Source organism: Syngnathus scovelli, chromosome 18 (assembly GCF_024217435.2).
Source record: "Syngnathus scovelli strain Florida chromosome 18, RoL_Ssco_1.2, whole genome shotgun sequence".
Classification (NCBI taxonomy): Eukaryota; Metazoa; Chordata; class Actinopteri; order Syngnathiformes; family Syngnathidae; genus Syngnathus; species Syngnathus scovelli.
This window is the reverse complement of record NC_090864.1, coordinates 3,629,138-3,645,113: the sequence shown is the minus strand read 5'-3', so window position 1 is coordinate 3,645,113 and position 15,976 is coordinate 3,629,138. Positions and strand designations below refer to the sequence as shown.

Sequence of the window (15,976 nt, the reverse complement as noted above, 5' to 3'; positions counted from 1 at the left end):
CCACAACCTCCCACTTACCACAAATTCCAAACTTCAAATTTGAAATTCAACCAAATTCTCCAAAATTTAGTATTACACTTCTATTTTCCACATTTCTCAAGAAATTCAACTCATTTCAACATCATTCGCCATCATTCCCCAAGAAGTGATTCAAAGTCTTCGCCTTCACACGCAATTTCTCCAGAAATTGCATTTTCTAGTTATTATTATTATTATTATATTTTATTCTCCACACTTTTTTGTCCCGCTTCTTCTTCCACATAGTTCATCCGATTCACTCCGTTCCACTTTTGACGTGTTCCAAATATTCACGAGATGAGCGCTTCCATTTTTCTCGTTCCGAAAATTTTCCGATTTCGCAAAATTCGCGAACTTACGACAAATTTTTCCCCATTCATTCTTAATGGCAGATTCGACATTTCACATTTACATCATTCCACTTTTTTCTACATTGTTCAACCGATTCAACTCATTCCAACTTTCAACTGTTCATCTTTTGCCTACCTATTCCACAACTTCCCACTTACCAAAAATTCCAAATTTGAAATTCAACCAAATTCTCCAAAATTTCGTTTTTCCACTCTAACTTTTACGTTTTTCAACCGATTCAACCCATTCCAACTTTCAACTGTTCATCTTTTTCTAACTATTCCACAACTTCCAACTTATGAAAAATTCCAAATTTCCAAATTTGGAATTCAACCAAATTCTCAAAAATTTTGTTTTTCTACTCTAATTTCTACATTTTTCAACCGATTCAACTCATTCCAACTTTCAACTGTTCATGTTTTGCCTACCTATTCCACAACTTCCCACTTACCAAAAATTCCATATTTGAAATTCAACCAAATTCTCCAACATTTTGTTTTTCTACTCTAATTTCTACATTTTTTAACCGATTCAACTCATTCCAACTTTCAACTGTTCATGTTTTGCCTACCTATTCCACAACTTCCCGTTTACCAAAAATTCCAAATTTGAAATTCAACCAAATTCTCCAAAATTTCGTTTTTCTAATCTAATTTCTACATTGTTCAACCGATTCAACTCATTCCAACTTTCAACTGTTCATCTTTTGCCTATCTATTCCACAACTTCCCACTTACCAAAAATTCCATATTTGAAATTCAACCAAATTCTCCAACATTTTGTTTTTCTACTCTAATTTCTACATTGTTCAACCGATTCAACCCATTCCAACTTTCAACTCTTCATCTTTTGCCTACCTATTCCACAACTTCCGACTTACCAAAAACTCCAAATTTGAAATTCAACCAAAATCTCCAAAATTTCGTTTTTCTACTCTAAATTCTACATTGTTCAACCGATTCAACCCGTTCCAACTTTCAACTCTTCATCTTTTGCCTACCTATTCCACAACTTCCCACTTACCAAAAATTCCAAATTTGAAATTCAACCAAATTCTCAAACATTTGGTTTTTCTTCTCTAATCTTTACATTGTGAAACCGATTCAATCCATTCCAACTTTCAACTTTTCATCTTTTGCTTACCTATTTCACAACTTCCCACTTACCAAAAATTCCAAATTTGGAATTCAACCAAATTCTCAAAAATTTTGTTTTTCTACTCTAATTTCTACATTTTTCAACCGATTCAACTCATTCCAACTTTCAACTGTTCATGTTTTGCCTACCTATTCCACAACTTCCCGTTTACCAAAAATTCCAAATTTGAAATTCAACCAAATTCTCCAAAATTTCGTTTTTCTAATCTAATTTCTACATTGTTCAACCGATTCAACCCATTCCAACTTTCAACTCTTCATCTTTTGCCTACCTATTCCACAACTTCCCACTTACCAAAAATTCCATATTTGAAATTCAACCAAATTCTCCAACATTTTGTTTTTCTACTCTAATTTCTACATTGTTCAACCGATTCAACCCATTCCAACTTTCAACTCTTCATCTTTTGCCTACCTATTCCACAACTTCCGACTTACCAAAAATTCCAAATTTGAAATTCAACCAAAATTTCCAAAATTTCGTTTTTCTACTGTAATTTCTACATTGTTCAACCGATTCAACCCATTCCAACTTTCAACTCTTCATCTTTTGCCTACCTATTCCACAACTTCCCACTTACCAAAAATTAAAAATTTGAAATTCAACCAAATTCTTAAACATTTTGTTTTTCTACTCTAATCTTTACATTGTGCAACCGATTCAATCCATTCCAACTTTCAACTTTTCATCTTTTGCTTACCTATTTCACAACTTCCCACTTACCAAAAATTCCAAATTTGAAATTCAAACAAGTTCTGCAAAATTTCGTTTTTCGACTCTAATTTGTACATTTTTCAACCGATTCAACCCATTCCAACTTTCAACTCTTCATCTTTTGCCTACGTATTACACAACTTCCCACTTACCAAAAATCCCAAATTTGAAATTCAACCAAATTCTCCAAAATTTCGTTTTTCTACTCTCATTTCTACATTTCTCTACCGATTCAACCCATTCCAACTTTCAACTCTTCATCTTTTGCTTACCTATTCCACAACTTCCCCTTACAAAAAAATTCCAAATTTTGAAATTTTAAATTCAACTAAATTCTCCAAAAATGTGTTTTTCTACTCTAATTTTCACATTGTTCAACCGATTCAACCCATTCCAACTTTCAACTCTTCATCTTTTTCCTACCTATTCCCCAAATTTCCACTTGCCATAAATTCCACATTTTAGGATTTTAAACTCAACCAAATTCTCCAAAATTCTGAAATTCCACCAAATTCTCCAAAATTCCGTTTTTCACCTCTATTTTCTACATTTCTCAAGTAATTCAACTCGTTTCAGCATAATTCGCCAGCATTCCCCAAGAAGTGATTCAAAGTCTTCGCCTTCACACGCAATTTCTCCAGAAATTGCATTTTCTAGTTGTGTGAAGGCGATGGCCTTCACACATATGTTATTCTACACCATTCTCTATTATTATTATTATTGTGTGAAGGCGATGGCCTTCACACATATGTTATTCTACACCATTCTCTATTATTATTATTGTGTGAAGGCGATGGCCTTCACACATATGTTATTCTACACCATTCTCTATTATTATTATTATTATTATTATTATTATTCTTCTATTTTATTCCCGCCACTTTTTTGTCCCGCTTCTTCTTCCACATAATTCATCCGATTCACTCCGTTCCACTTTTGACGTATTCCAAATATTCACGAGATGAGCGCTTCCATTTTTCTCGTTCCGAAAATTTTCCGATTTCGCAAAATTCGCGAATTTACGACAAATTTTTCCCCATTCATTCTCAATGGCAGATTCGACATTTCACATTTACGTCATTCCCCTTTTACATTCACCTCATTCAGCACATTCAAACCACATTCGGAATGATTCTCGACATTCCCAAAATTCCCAAATTCAAAAATTTCACGTTTTCTCGTTAAAAATTCCGACAAAATTTCACGAAATTTCGTTTTTCACCTCTAATTTCTACATTTTTCGACCGATTCAACCCGTTCCAACTTCCAACTGTTCATCTTTTGCCTACCTATTCCACAACTTCCCACTTACAAAAAAATTCCAAACTTTCAAATTTGAAATTCAACCAAATTCTTCGTAATTTCGTTTTTCTACTCTAACTTCTACATTTTTCAACCGATTCAACCCATTCCAACTTTCAACTGTTCATCTTTTGCCTGCCTATTCCACAACTTCTCACCTACCAAAAATTCCAAAATTTCAAATTTGAAATTCAACCAAATTCTCCAAAATTTCGTTTTTCTACTCTAACTTCTACGTTTTTCAACCGATTCAACCCATTCCAACTTTCAACTGTTCATCTTTTGCCTACCTATTCCACACCTTCCCACTTACCAAAATTTCCAAATTTTCAATTTTGAAATTCAACCAAATTCTACAAAATTTGGTTTTTCTACTCTAATTTCTACATTTTTCAACCGATTCAACCCATTCCAACTTTCTTCACTTTGGTCACCTCATCCTTACCATATTCACCACCTTCACCCCCACTTCCACTATGCTTACAAAATTCAACCCTTGACCCCCACTTCCAGTGTGGCGGCCATCTTGGATTGACCCTGAAGTGCTCCCAATGACCCTAGAATGAACCGGAAGTGCCCCAAATCGAACCGGAAGTGACCTTAGGTAAACAGGAAGTGACCTTAGGTAAACCGGAAGTGACCCCAAATCAAACCGGAAGTGACCTTTTTAAACCGGAAGTGACCTTTTTAAACCGGAAGTGACCCCAAATAAACCGGAAGTGACCTCAGCTAGACCGGAAGTGCCTCTAATCAAACCGGAAGTGACCCAAATAGACCGGAAGTGACCCAAATCAACCCGGAAGTGAACTTATTTCAAAATTAACTGCCCTAAATAGCTACATTAGGCGCTAACTTTTGCATTTTTTGTCCGATTGAACCCGTTTCAACATTTTAACCCCAAAAGTGAACCTCCTGAAGCTTTTTTTTTACGTTTTGTTCCAAATTTCAAAATATTTTGGCGCAATTGCTTTTTCTTTTGATTCCCATTCATTCTCTATGGGGATTCAACATTTGCTCTCACTTCTACATTTTTTAACCGATTCAACCCGTTCCAACATTCAACTGTTCATCCTTTGCCTGCCTATTCCACAACTTTCCACTTACCAAAATTCTCTACAATTTCGTTTTTCTACTCTTTTTTCCACATTTTTCAACCGATTCAACCCATTCCAACTTTATTCACTTTGTTTACCTTATGCTTACCATATTCACCTCCTTCACCCACACTTCCAGTGTGGCGGCCATCTTGGATTGACCCTGAAGTGCCCCCAATGAACCCAGAATGTACCGGAAGTGCCCCATATCAAGCCGCAAGTGACCTTGGGTAAACAGGAAGTGACCTTAGGTAAACCGGAAGTGACCCCAAATCAAACCGGAAGTGACCTTTTTAAACCGGAAGTGACCTTTTAAAACCGGAAGTGACCCCAAATAAACCGGAAGTGACCTCAGCTGGACCGGAAGTGCCTCTAATCAAACCGGAAGTGACCCAAATCAAACCGGAAGTGACCTTATTTCAACATTAACTGCCCTAAATAGCTACATTAGTCGCTAACTTTTGCATTTTTTGTCCGATTGAACCCGTTTCAACATTTTAACCCCAAAGGTGAACCTCCTGAAGCTGTTTTTTTTCGTTTTGTTCCAAATTTTACAATATTTTGGCGCAATTATTTTTTCTTTTAATTCCCATTCATTCTCTATGGGGATTCAATATTTGCTCTAACTTCTACATTTTTTAACCAATTCAACCCGTTCCAACATTTGACTGTTCATCTTTTGCCTACCTATTCCACAACCTCCCACTTACCAAAAATTCCAAACTTCAAATTTGAAATTCAACCAAATTCTCCAAAATTTAGTATTACACTTCTATTTTCCACATTTCTCAAGAAATTCAACTCATTTCAACATCATTCGGCATCATTCCCAAAGAAGTGATTCAAAGTCTTCGCCTTCACACGCAATTTCTCCAGAAATTGCATTTTCTAGTTATTGTGTGAAGGCGATGGCCTTCACACATATGTTATTCTACACCATTCTCTATTATTATTATTATTATTATTATTATTCTTCTATTTTATTCTCCACACTTTTTTGTCCCGCTTCTTCTTCCACATAGTTCATCCGATTCACTCCGTTCCACTTTTGACGCGTTCCAAATATTCACGAGATGAGCGCTTCCATTTTTCTCGTTCCGAAAATTTTCCGATTTCGCAAAATTCGCGAACTTACGACAAATTTTTCCCCATTCATTCTTAATGGCAGATTCGACATTTCACATTTACATCATTCCACTTTTTTCTACATTGTTCAACCCATTCAACTCATTCCAACTTTCAACTGTTCATCTTTTGCCTACCTATTCCACAACTTCCCACTTACCAAAAATTCCAAATTTGAAATTCAACCAAATTCTCCAAAATTTCGTTTTTCCACTCTAACTTTTACGTTTTTCAACCGATTCAACCCATTCCAACTTTCAACTGTTCATCTTTTTCTAACTATTCCACAACTTCCAACTTATGAAAAATTCCAAATTTTCAAATTTGGAATTCAACCAAATTCTCAAAAATTTTGTTTTTCTAATCTAATTTCTACATTTTTCAACCGATTCAACTCATTCCAACTTTCAACTGTTCATGTTTTGCCTACCTATTCCACAACTTCCCACTTACCAAAAATTCCATATTTGAAATTCAACCAAATTCTCCAACATTTTGTTTTTCTACTCTAATTTCTACATTTTTTAACCGATTCAACTCATTCCAACTTTCAACTGTTCATGTTTTGCCTACCTATTCCACAACTTCCCGTTTACCAAAAATTCCAAATTTGAAATTCAACCAAATTCTCCAAAATTTCGTTTTTCTAATCTAATTTCTACATTGTTCAACCGATTCAACCCATTCCAACTTTCAACTCTTCATCTTTTGCCTACCTATTCCACAACTTCCCACTTACCAAAAATTCCATATTTGAAATTCAACCAAATTCTCCAACATTTGGTTTTTCTACTCTAAATTCTACATTGTTCAACCGATTCAACCCATTCCAACTTTCAACTCTTCATCTTTTGCCTACCTATTCCACAACTTCCGACTTACCAAAAATTCCAAATTTGGAATTCAACCAAATTCTCAAAAAATTTGTTTTTCTACTCTAATTTCTACATTTTTTAACCGATTCAACTCATTCCAACTTTCAACTGTTCATGTTTTGCCTACCTATTCCACAACTTCCCGTTTACCAAAAATTCCAAATTTGAAATTCAACCAAATTCTCCAAAATTTCGTTTTTCTAATCTAATTTCTACATTGTTCAACCGATTCAACCCATTCCAACTTTCAACTCTTCATCTTTTGCCTACCTATTCCACAACTTCCCACTTACCAAAAATTCCATATTTGAAATTCAACCAAATTCTCCAACATTTTGTTTTTCTACTCTAATTTCTACATTGTTCAACCGATTCAACCCATTCCAACTTTCAACTCTTCATCTTTTGCCTACCTATTCCACAACTTCCGACTTACCAAAAATTCCAAATTTGAAATTCAACCAAAATCTCCAAAATTTCGTTTTTCTACTGTAATTTCTACATTGTTCAACCGATTCAACCCATTCCAACTTTCAACTCTTCATCTTTTGCCTACCTATTCCACAACTTCCCACTTACCAAAAATTAAAAATTAAAAATTTGAAATTCAACCAAATTCTCATTTTGTTTTTCTACTCTAATCTTTACATTGTGCAACCGATTCAATCCATTCCAACTTTCAACTTTTTATCTTTTGCTTACCTATTTCACAACTTCCCACTTACCAAAAATTCCAAATTTGAAATTCAACCAAATTCTGCAAAATTTCGTTTTTCGACTCTAATTTGTACATTTTTCAACCAATTCAACCCATTCCAACTTTCAACTCTTCATCTTTTGCCTACGTATTACACAACTTCCCACTTACCAAAAATCCCAAATTTGAAATTCAACCAAATTCTCCAAAATTTCGTTTTTCTACTCTCATTTCTACATTTCTCTACCGATTCAACCCATTCCAACTTTCAACTCTTCATCTTTTGCTTACCTATTCCACAACTTCCCCTTACAAAAAATTCCAAATTTTGAAATTTGAAATTCAACCAAATTCTCCAAAAATGTGTTTTTCTACTCTAATTTTCACATTGTTCAACCGATTCAACTCATTCCAACTTTCAACTCTTCATCTTTTTCCTACCTATTCCCCAAATTTCCACTTGCCATAAATTCCACATTTTAAGATTTTAAACTCAACCAAATTCTCCAAAATTCTGAAATTCCACCAAATTCTCCAAAATTCCGTTTTTCACCTCTATTTTCTACATTTCTCAAGTAATTCAACTCGTTTCAGCATAATTCGCCAGCATTCCCCAAGAAGTGATTCAAAGTCTTCGCCTTCACACGCAATTTCTCCAGAAATTGCATTTTCTAGTTATTATTATTCTTCTATTTTATTCTCCACACTTTTTTGTCCCGCTTCTTCTTCCACATAGTTCATCCGATTCACTCCGTTCCACTTTTGACGTGTTCCAAATATTCACGAGATGAGCGCTTCCATTTTTCTCGTTCCGAAAATTTTCCGATTTCGCAAAATTCGCGAATTTACGACAAATTTTTCCCCATTCATTCTCAATGGCAGATTCGACGTTTCACTTTTACGTCATTCCCCTTTTAAATTCACCTCATTCAGCACATTCAAACCACATTCGGAATGATTCTCGACATTCCCAAAATTCCCAAATTCAAAAATTTCACGTTTTCACGTTAAAAATTTCGACAAAATTTCACAAAATTCCGTTTTTCACCTCTAATTTCTACATTTTTTGACCGATTCAACCCATTCCAACTTTCAACTGTTCATCTTTTTCCTACCTATTCCACACCTTCCCACTTACCAAAATTTCCAAATTTTCAATTTTGAAATTCACACCAAATTCTACAAAATTCCGTTTTTCCACTCTAATTTCTACATTTTTCAACCGATTCAACCCATTCCAACTCTATTCACTTTGGTCACCTCATCCTTACCATATTCACCCCTTCGCCCCCACTTCCACTATGCTTTCACAATTCAACCCTTGACCCCCACTTCCAATGTGGCGGCCATCTTGGATTGACCCTGAAGTGCTCCCAATGAACCTAGAATGAACCGGAAGTGCCCCAAATCAATCCGGAAGTGACCTTAGGTAAACAGGAAGTGACCTCAGGTAAACCGGAAGTGACCCCAAATCAAACCGGAAGTGACCTTTTTAAACCGGAAGTGACCTTTTTAAACCGGAAGTGACCCCAAATAAACCGGAAGTGACCTCAGCTAGACCGGAAGTGCCTCTATTCAAACCGGAAGTGACCCAAATAGACCGGAAGTGACCCAAATCAACCCGGAAGTGAACTTATTTCAACATTAACTGCCCTAAATAGCTACATTAGGCGCTAACATTTGCTTTTTTTGTCCGATTGAACCCGTTTTAACATTTTAACCCCAAAAGTGAACCTCCTGAAGCTGTTTTTTTACGTTTTGTTCCAAATTTCAAAAAATTTTGGCGCAATTGCTTTTTCTTTTAATTCCCATTCATTCTCTATGGGGATTCAACATTTGCTCTCACTTCTACATTTTTTAACCGATTCAACCCGTTCCAACATTCAACTGTTCATCCTTTGCCTGCCTATTCCACAACTTTCCACTTACCAAAAATTCTCTACAATTTCGTTTTTCTACTCTTTTTTCCACATTTTTCAACCGATTCATCCCATTCCAACTTTATTCACTTTGTTTACCTTATGCTTACCATATTCACCTCCTTCACCCACACTTCCAGTGTGGCGGCCATCTTGGATTGACCCGGAAGTGCCCCCAATGAACCCAGAATGTACCGGAAGTGCCCCATATCAAACCGCACGTGACCTTAGGTAAACAGGAAGTGACCTTAGGTAAACCGGAAGTGACCCCAAATCAAACCGGAAGTGACCTTTTTAAACCGGAAGTGACCTTTTTAAACCTGAAGTGACCCCAAATAAACCGGAAGTGACCTCGGCTGGACCGGAAGTGCCTCTACTCAAACCGGAAGTGACCCAAATAGACCGGAAGTGACCCAAATCACCCGGAAGTGACCTTATTTCAACATTAACTGCCCTAAATAGCTACATTAGTCGCTAACTTTTGCATTTTTTGTCCGATTGAACCCGTTTCAACATTTTAACTCCAAAAGTGAACCTCCTGAAGCTATTTATTTTCAATTTGTTCCAAATTTCAAAATATTTTGGCGCAATTGCTTTTTCTTTTAATTCCCATTCATTCTCCATGGAGATTCAACATTTGCTCTCACGTCTACATTTTTTAACCGATTCAACCCGTTCCAACATTCAACTGTTCATCTTTTGCCTACCTATTCCACAACCTCCCACTTACCACAAATTCCAAACTTCAAATTTGAAATTCAACCAAATTCTACAAAATTTAGTATTACACTTCTATTTTCCACATTTCTCAAGAAATTCAACTCATTTCAACATCATTCGCCATCATTCCCCAAGAAGTAATTCAAAGTCTTCGCCTTCACACGCAATTTCTCCAGAAATTGCATTTTCTAGTTATTATTATTCTTCTATTTTATTCTCCACACTTTTTTGTCCCGCTTCTTCTTCCACATAGTTCATCCGATTCACTCCGTTCCACTTTTGATGTATTCCAAATATTCACGAGATGAGCGCTTCCATTTTTCTCGTTCCGAAAATTTTCCGATTTCGCAAAATTCGCGAATTTACGACAAATTTTTCCCCATTCATTCTCAATGGCAGATTCGACATTTCACATTTACGTCATTCCCCTTTTAAATTCACCTCATTCAGCACATTCAAACCACATTCGGAATGATTCTCGACATTCCCAAAATTCCCAAATTCAAAAATTTCACGTTTTCACGTTAAAAATTCCGACAAAATTTCACGAAATTTCGTTTTTCACCTCTAATTTCTACATTTTTCGACCGATTCAACCCGTTCCAACTTCCAACTGTTCATCTTTTGCCTACCTATTCCACAACTTCCCACTTACAAAAAATTCCAAATTTTCAAATTTGAAATTCAACCAAATTCTTCGTAATTTCGTTTTTCTACTCTAATTTCTACATTTTTCAACCGATTCAACCCATTCCAACTTTCAACTGTTCATCTTTTGCCTGCCTATTCCACAACTTCTCACCTATCAAAAATTCCAAAATTTCAAATTTGAAATTCAACCGAATTCTCCAAAATTTCGTTTTTCTACTCTAACTTCTACGTTTTTCAACCGATTCAACCCATTCCAACTTTCAACTGTTCATCTTTTGCCTACCTATTCCACACCTTCCCACTTACCAAAATTTCCAAATTTTCAATTTTGAAATTCAACCAAATTCTACAAAATTTGGTTTTTCTACTCTAATTTCTACATTTTTCAACCGATTCAACCCATTCCAACTTTATTCACTTTGGTCACCTCATCCTTACCATATTCACCCCCTTCACCCCCACTTCCACTATGCTTACAAAATTCAACCCTTGACCCCCACTTCCAGTGTGGCGGCCATCTTGGATTGACCCTGAAGTGCTCCCAATGAACCTAGAATGAACCGGAAGTGGCCCAAATCAAACCGGAAGTGACCTTAGGTAAACAGGAAGTGACCTCAGGTAAACCGGAAGTGACCCCAAATCAAACCGGAAGTGACCTTTTTAAACCGGAAGTGACCTTTTAAAAACCGGAAGTGACCCCAAATAAACCGGAAGTGACCTCAGCTGGACCGGAAGTGCCTCTAATCAGACCGGAAGTGACCCAAATGGACCGGAAGTGACCCAAATCAACCCGGAAGTGAACTTATTTCAACATTAACTGCCATAAATAGCTACATTAGGCGCTAACTTTTGCATTTTTTGTCCGATTGAACCCGTTTCAACATTTTAACCCCAAAAGTGAACCTCCTGAAGCTGTTTTTTTTACGTTTTGTTCCAAATTTCAAAATATTTTGGCGCAATTGCTTTTTCTTTTAATTCCCATTCATTCTCTATGGGGATTCAACATTTGCTCTCACTTCTACATTTTTTAACCGATTCAACCCGTTCCAACATTCAACTGTTCATCCTTTGCCTGCCTATTCCACAACTTTCCACTTACCAAAAATTCCAAAAATCAAATTTGAAATTCAACCATATTCTCAAAAATTTAGTATTACACTTCTATTTTCCACATTTCTCAAGAAATTCAACTCATTTCAACATCATTCGGCATCATTCCCCAAGAAGTGATTCAAAGTCTTCGCCTTCACACGCAATTTCTCCAGAAATTGCATTTTCTAGTTATTATTATTCTTCTATTTTATTCCCGCCACTTTTTTGTCCCGCTTCTTCTTCCACATAATTCATCCGATTCACTCCGTTCCACTTTTGATGTATTCCAAATATTCACGAGATGAGCGCTTCCATTTTTCTCGTTCCGAAAATTTTCCGATTTCGCAAAATTCGCGAATTTACGACAAATTTTTCCCCATTCATTCTCAATGGCAGATTCGACAATTCACATATACGTCATTCCCCTTTTAAATTCACCTCATTCAGCACATTCAAACCACATTCGGAATGATTCTCGACATTCCCAAAATTCCCAAATTCAAAAATTTCACGTTTTCACGTTAAAAATTTCGACAAAATTTCACAAAATTCCGTTTTTCACCTCTAATTTCTACATTTTTTGACCGATTCAACCCATTCCAACTTTCAACTGTTCATCTTTTCATTCAGCATCATTCCCCAAGAAGTGAATCAAAGTCTTCGCCTTCACACGCAATTTCTCCAGAAATTGCATTTTCTAGTTGTGTGAAGGCGATGGCCTTCACACATATGTTATTCTACACCATTCTCTATTATTATTATTATTAGTGTGAAGGTGAAGACCTTCACACTATTGTTATTGCTGTCCTTTATTATTATTATTATTATTATTATTATTATTATTCTACTTATTCCGCTCACTTTTTTGACGCTTAACTCCTTCCACATACTTCAACCGATTCACTCCGTTCCACTTTTCACTTATTCCAAATATTCATGACACGGCTGCTTACATTTTTTTTGTTCGAAAAATTTTCCGTTTTCACAAAATTCACGATTTTGTGGCATTTTTTTCCCCATTCATTCTTAATGGCAGATTCAACATTTCACATTTTTGTTATTCCAGTTTGAAATTCACTTATTTCAACACATTCAAATCACATTGGGGACATTCCCAAACTTGCCAAATTCAAAAATTTCACGTTTTCACTTTTAAAATTTGCACAAAATTTTGCAAAATTTCACAAAATTTAGTTTTTCACTTCTAGTTTCTACATTTTTCCACCGATTCAACTCGTTCCAACTTTCAACTGTTCATCTTTTGCCTACCTATTCCACACCTTCCCACTTAGCAAAATTTCCAAATTTTATATTTTGAAATTCACACCAAATTTTCCCAAAATTTAGTTTTTCCCTTCTAATTTCTACATTTTTCAACCGATTCAACCCATTCCAACTTTATTCACTTTGTTCACCTTATGCTTACCATATTCACCCCCTTCACCCCCACTTCCACAATTCAACCCTTGACCCCCACTTCCAGAGTGGCGGCCATCTTGGATTGACCCTGAAGTGCCCCAATGAACCCGGAATGAACTGGAAGTGCCCCAAATCAAACCGGAATTGACCCCAAATGAACCGGAAGTGACCTCAGGTAAACCGGAAGTGACCCCAAATCAAACCGGAAGTGACCCCAAATCAAACCGGAAGTGACCTTTTTCAACCGGAAGTGACCCCAAATAAACCGGAAGTGACCTCAGCTAGACCGGAAGTGCCTCTAATCAAACCGGAAGTGACCCAAATAGACCGGAAGTGACCCAAATCAAACCGGAAGTGACCATATTTCAACATTAAGTGCCCTAAATACCTACATTTGCGCTAACTTTTGCAAATTTTGCCCGATTAAACCCATTTCAACATTTTAACCCCAAAAGTGAACCTCCTGAAGCCGTTTCTTTCCTTTTGTTCCAAATTTCAGAAACTTTTGGTGCAATTTTTTTTTCTTTTAATTCCCATTCATTCTCTATTAGGATTCAAGATTTGCTCTAACTTCTACATTTTTTAACCGATTCAACTATTCCACAACTTCCCACTTACCAAAAATTCTCTACAATTTTGTTTTTCTACTCTAATTTCTAGATTTTCAACTTATTCAACCCATTCCACCTTTCAACTGTTCATCATTTTCCTACCTATTCCACAACTTCCCACTTACCCAAAATTCCAAATTTTCAATTTTGAAATTCACACCCAATTTTCCCAAATTTCCTTTTTCCCTTGTAATTTCTACATTTTTCAACCGATTCAACTCTTTTCAACATCATTCTGCAACATTCCCCAGGTATTTATTCAACCTCTTCACCTTCACACGCAATTTCTTCAGGAATTGCAAATTCTAGTTATTGTGTGAAGGCGATGGCCTTCACACATATGTTATTCTACACCATTCTCTATTATTATTATTATTATTATATTTTATTCTCCACACTTTTTTGTCCCGCTTCTTCTTCCACATACTTCATCCGATTCACTCCGTTCCACTTTTGACGTGTTCCAAATATTCACGAGATGAGCGCTTCCATTTTTCTCGTTCCGAAAATTTTCCGATTTCGCAAAATTCGCGAACTTACGACAAATTTTTCCCCATTCATTCTTAATGGCAGATTCGACATTTCACATTTACATCATTCCACTTTTTTCTACATTGTTCAACCGATTCAACTCATTCCAACTTTCAATTGTTCATCTTTTGCCTACCTATTCCACAACTTCCCACTTACCAAAAATTCCAAATTTGAAATTCAACCAAATTCTCCAAAATTTCGTTTTTCCACTCTAACTTTTACGTTTTTCAACCGATTCAACCCATTCCAACTTTCAACTGTTCATCTTTTTCTAACTATTCCACAACTTCCAACTTATGAAAAATTCCAAATTTTCAAATTTGGAATTCAACCAAATTCTCAAAAATTTTGTTTTTCTACTCTAATTTCTACAGTTTTCAACCGATTCAACTCATTCCAACTTTCAACTGTTCATGTTTTGCCTACCTATTCCACAACTTCCCACTTACCAAAAATTCCATATTTGAAATTCAACCAAATTCTCCAACATTTTGTTTTTCTACTCTAATTTCTACATTTTTTAACCGATTCAACTCATTCCAACTTTCAACTGTTCATGTCTTGCCTACCTATTCCACAACTTCCCGTTCACCAAAAATTCCAAATTTGAAATTCAACCAAATTCTCCAAAATTTCGTTTTTCTAATCTAATTTCTACATTGTTCAACCGATTCAACCCATTCCAACTTTCAACTCTTCATCTTTTGCCTACCTATTCCACAACTTCCCACTTACCAAAAATTCCATATTTGAAATTCAACCAAATTCTCCAACATTTTGTTTTTCTACTCTAATTTCTACATTGTTCAACCGATTCAACCCATTCCAACTTTCAACTCTTCATCTTTTGCCTACCTATTCCACAACTTCCGACTTACCAAAAATTCCAAATTTGGAATTCAACCAAATTCTCAAAAATTTTGTTTTTCTACTCTAATTTCTACATTTTTTAACCGATTCAACTCATTCCAACTTTCAACTGTTCATGTTTTGCCTACCTATTCCACAACTTCCCGTTTACCAAAAATTCCAAATTTGAAATTCAACCAAATTCTCCAAAATGTCGTTTTACTAATCTAATTTCTACATTGTTCAACCGATTCAACCCATTCCAACTTTCAACTGTTCATCTTTTGCCTACCTATTCCACAACTTCCCACTTACCAAAAATTCCATATTTGAAATTCAACCAAAATCTCCAAAATTTCGTTTTTCTACTCTAATTTCTACATTGTTCAACCGATTCAACCCATTCCAACTTTCAACTCTTCATCTTTTGCCTACCTATTCCACAACTTCCCACTTACCAAAAATTAAAAATTTGAAATTCAACCAAATTCTCAAACATTTTGTTTTTCTACTCTAATCTTTACATTGTGCAACCGATTCAATCCATTCCAACTTTTAACTTTTCATCTTTTGCTTACCTATTTCACAACTTCCCACTTACCAAAAATTCCAAATTTGAAATTCAACCAAATTCTGCAAAATTTCGTTTTTCGACTCTAATTTGTACATTTTTCAACCGATTCAACCCATTCCAACTTTCAACTCTTCATCTTTTGCCTACGTATTACACAACTTCCCACTTACCAAAAATCCCAAATTTGAAATTCAACCAAATTCTCCAAAATTTCGTTTTTCTACTCCCATTTCCACATTTCTCTACCGATTCAACCCATTCCAACTTTCAACT

The 15,976-nt window shown here is 35.7% G+C and overlaps 1 long non-coding RNA gene across 1 annotated transcript in view; it reads right to left on the bottom strand.

Annotated features, from left to right (window-relative positions):
- LOC137839673 (uncharacterized) overlaps window positions 1–13,729 on the bottom strand; it is a 146,236-nt gene extending 132,507 nt beyond the window's left edge. The window contains exon 1 of the long non-coding RNA XR_011085729.1: window positions 12,500–13,729. This is a non-coding gene — a long non-coding RNA (uncharacterized lncRNA). The remainder of the gene's footprint in view (window positions 1–12,499) is intronic.
- Window positions 13,730–15,976: the final 2,247 nt, after the last annotated feature.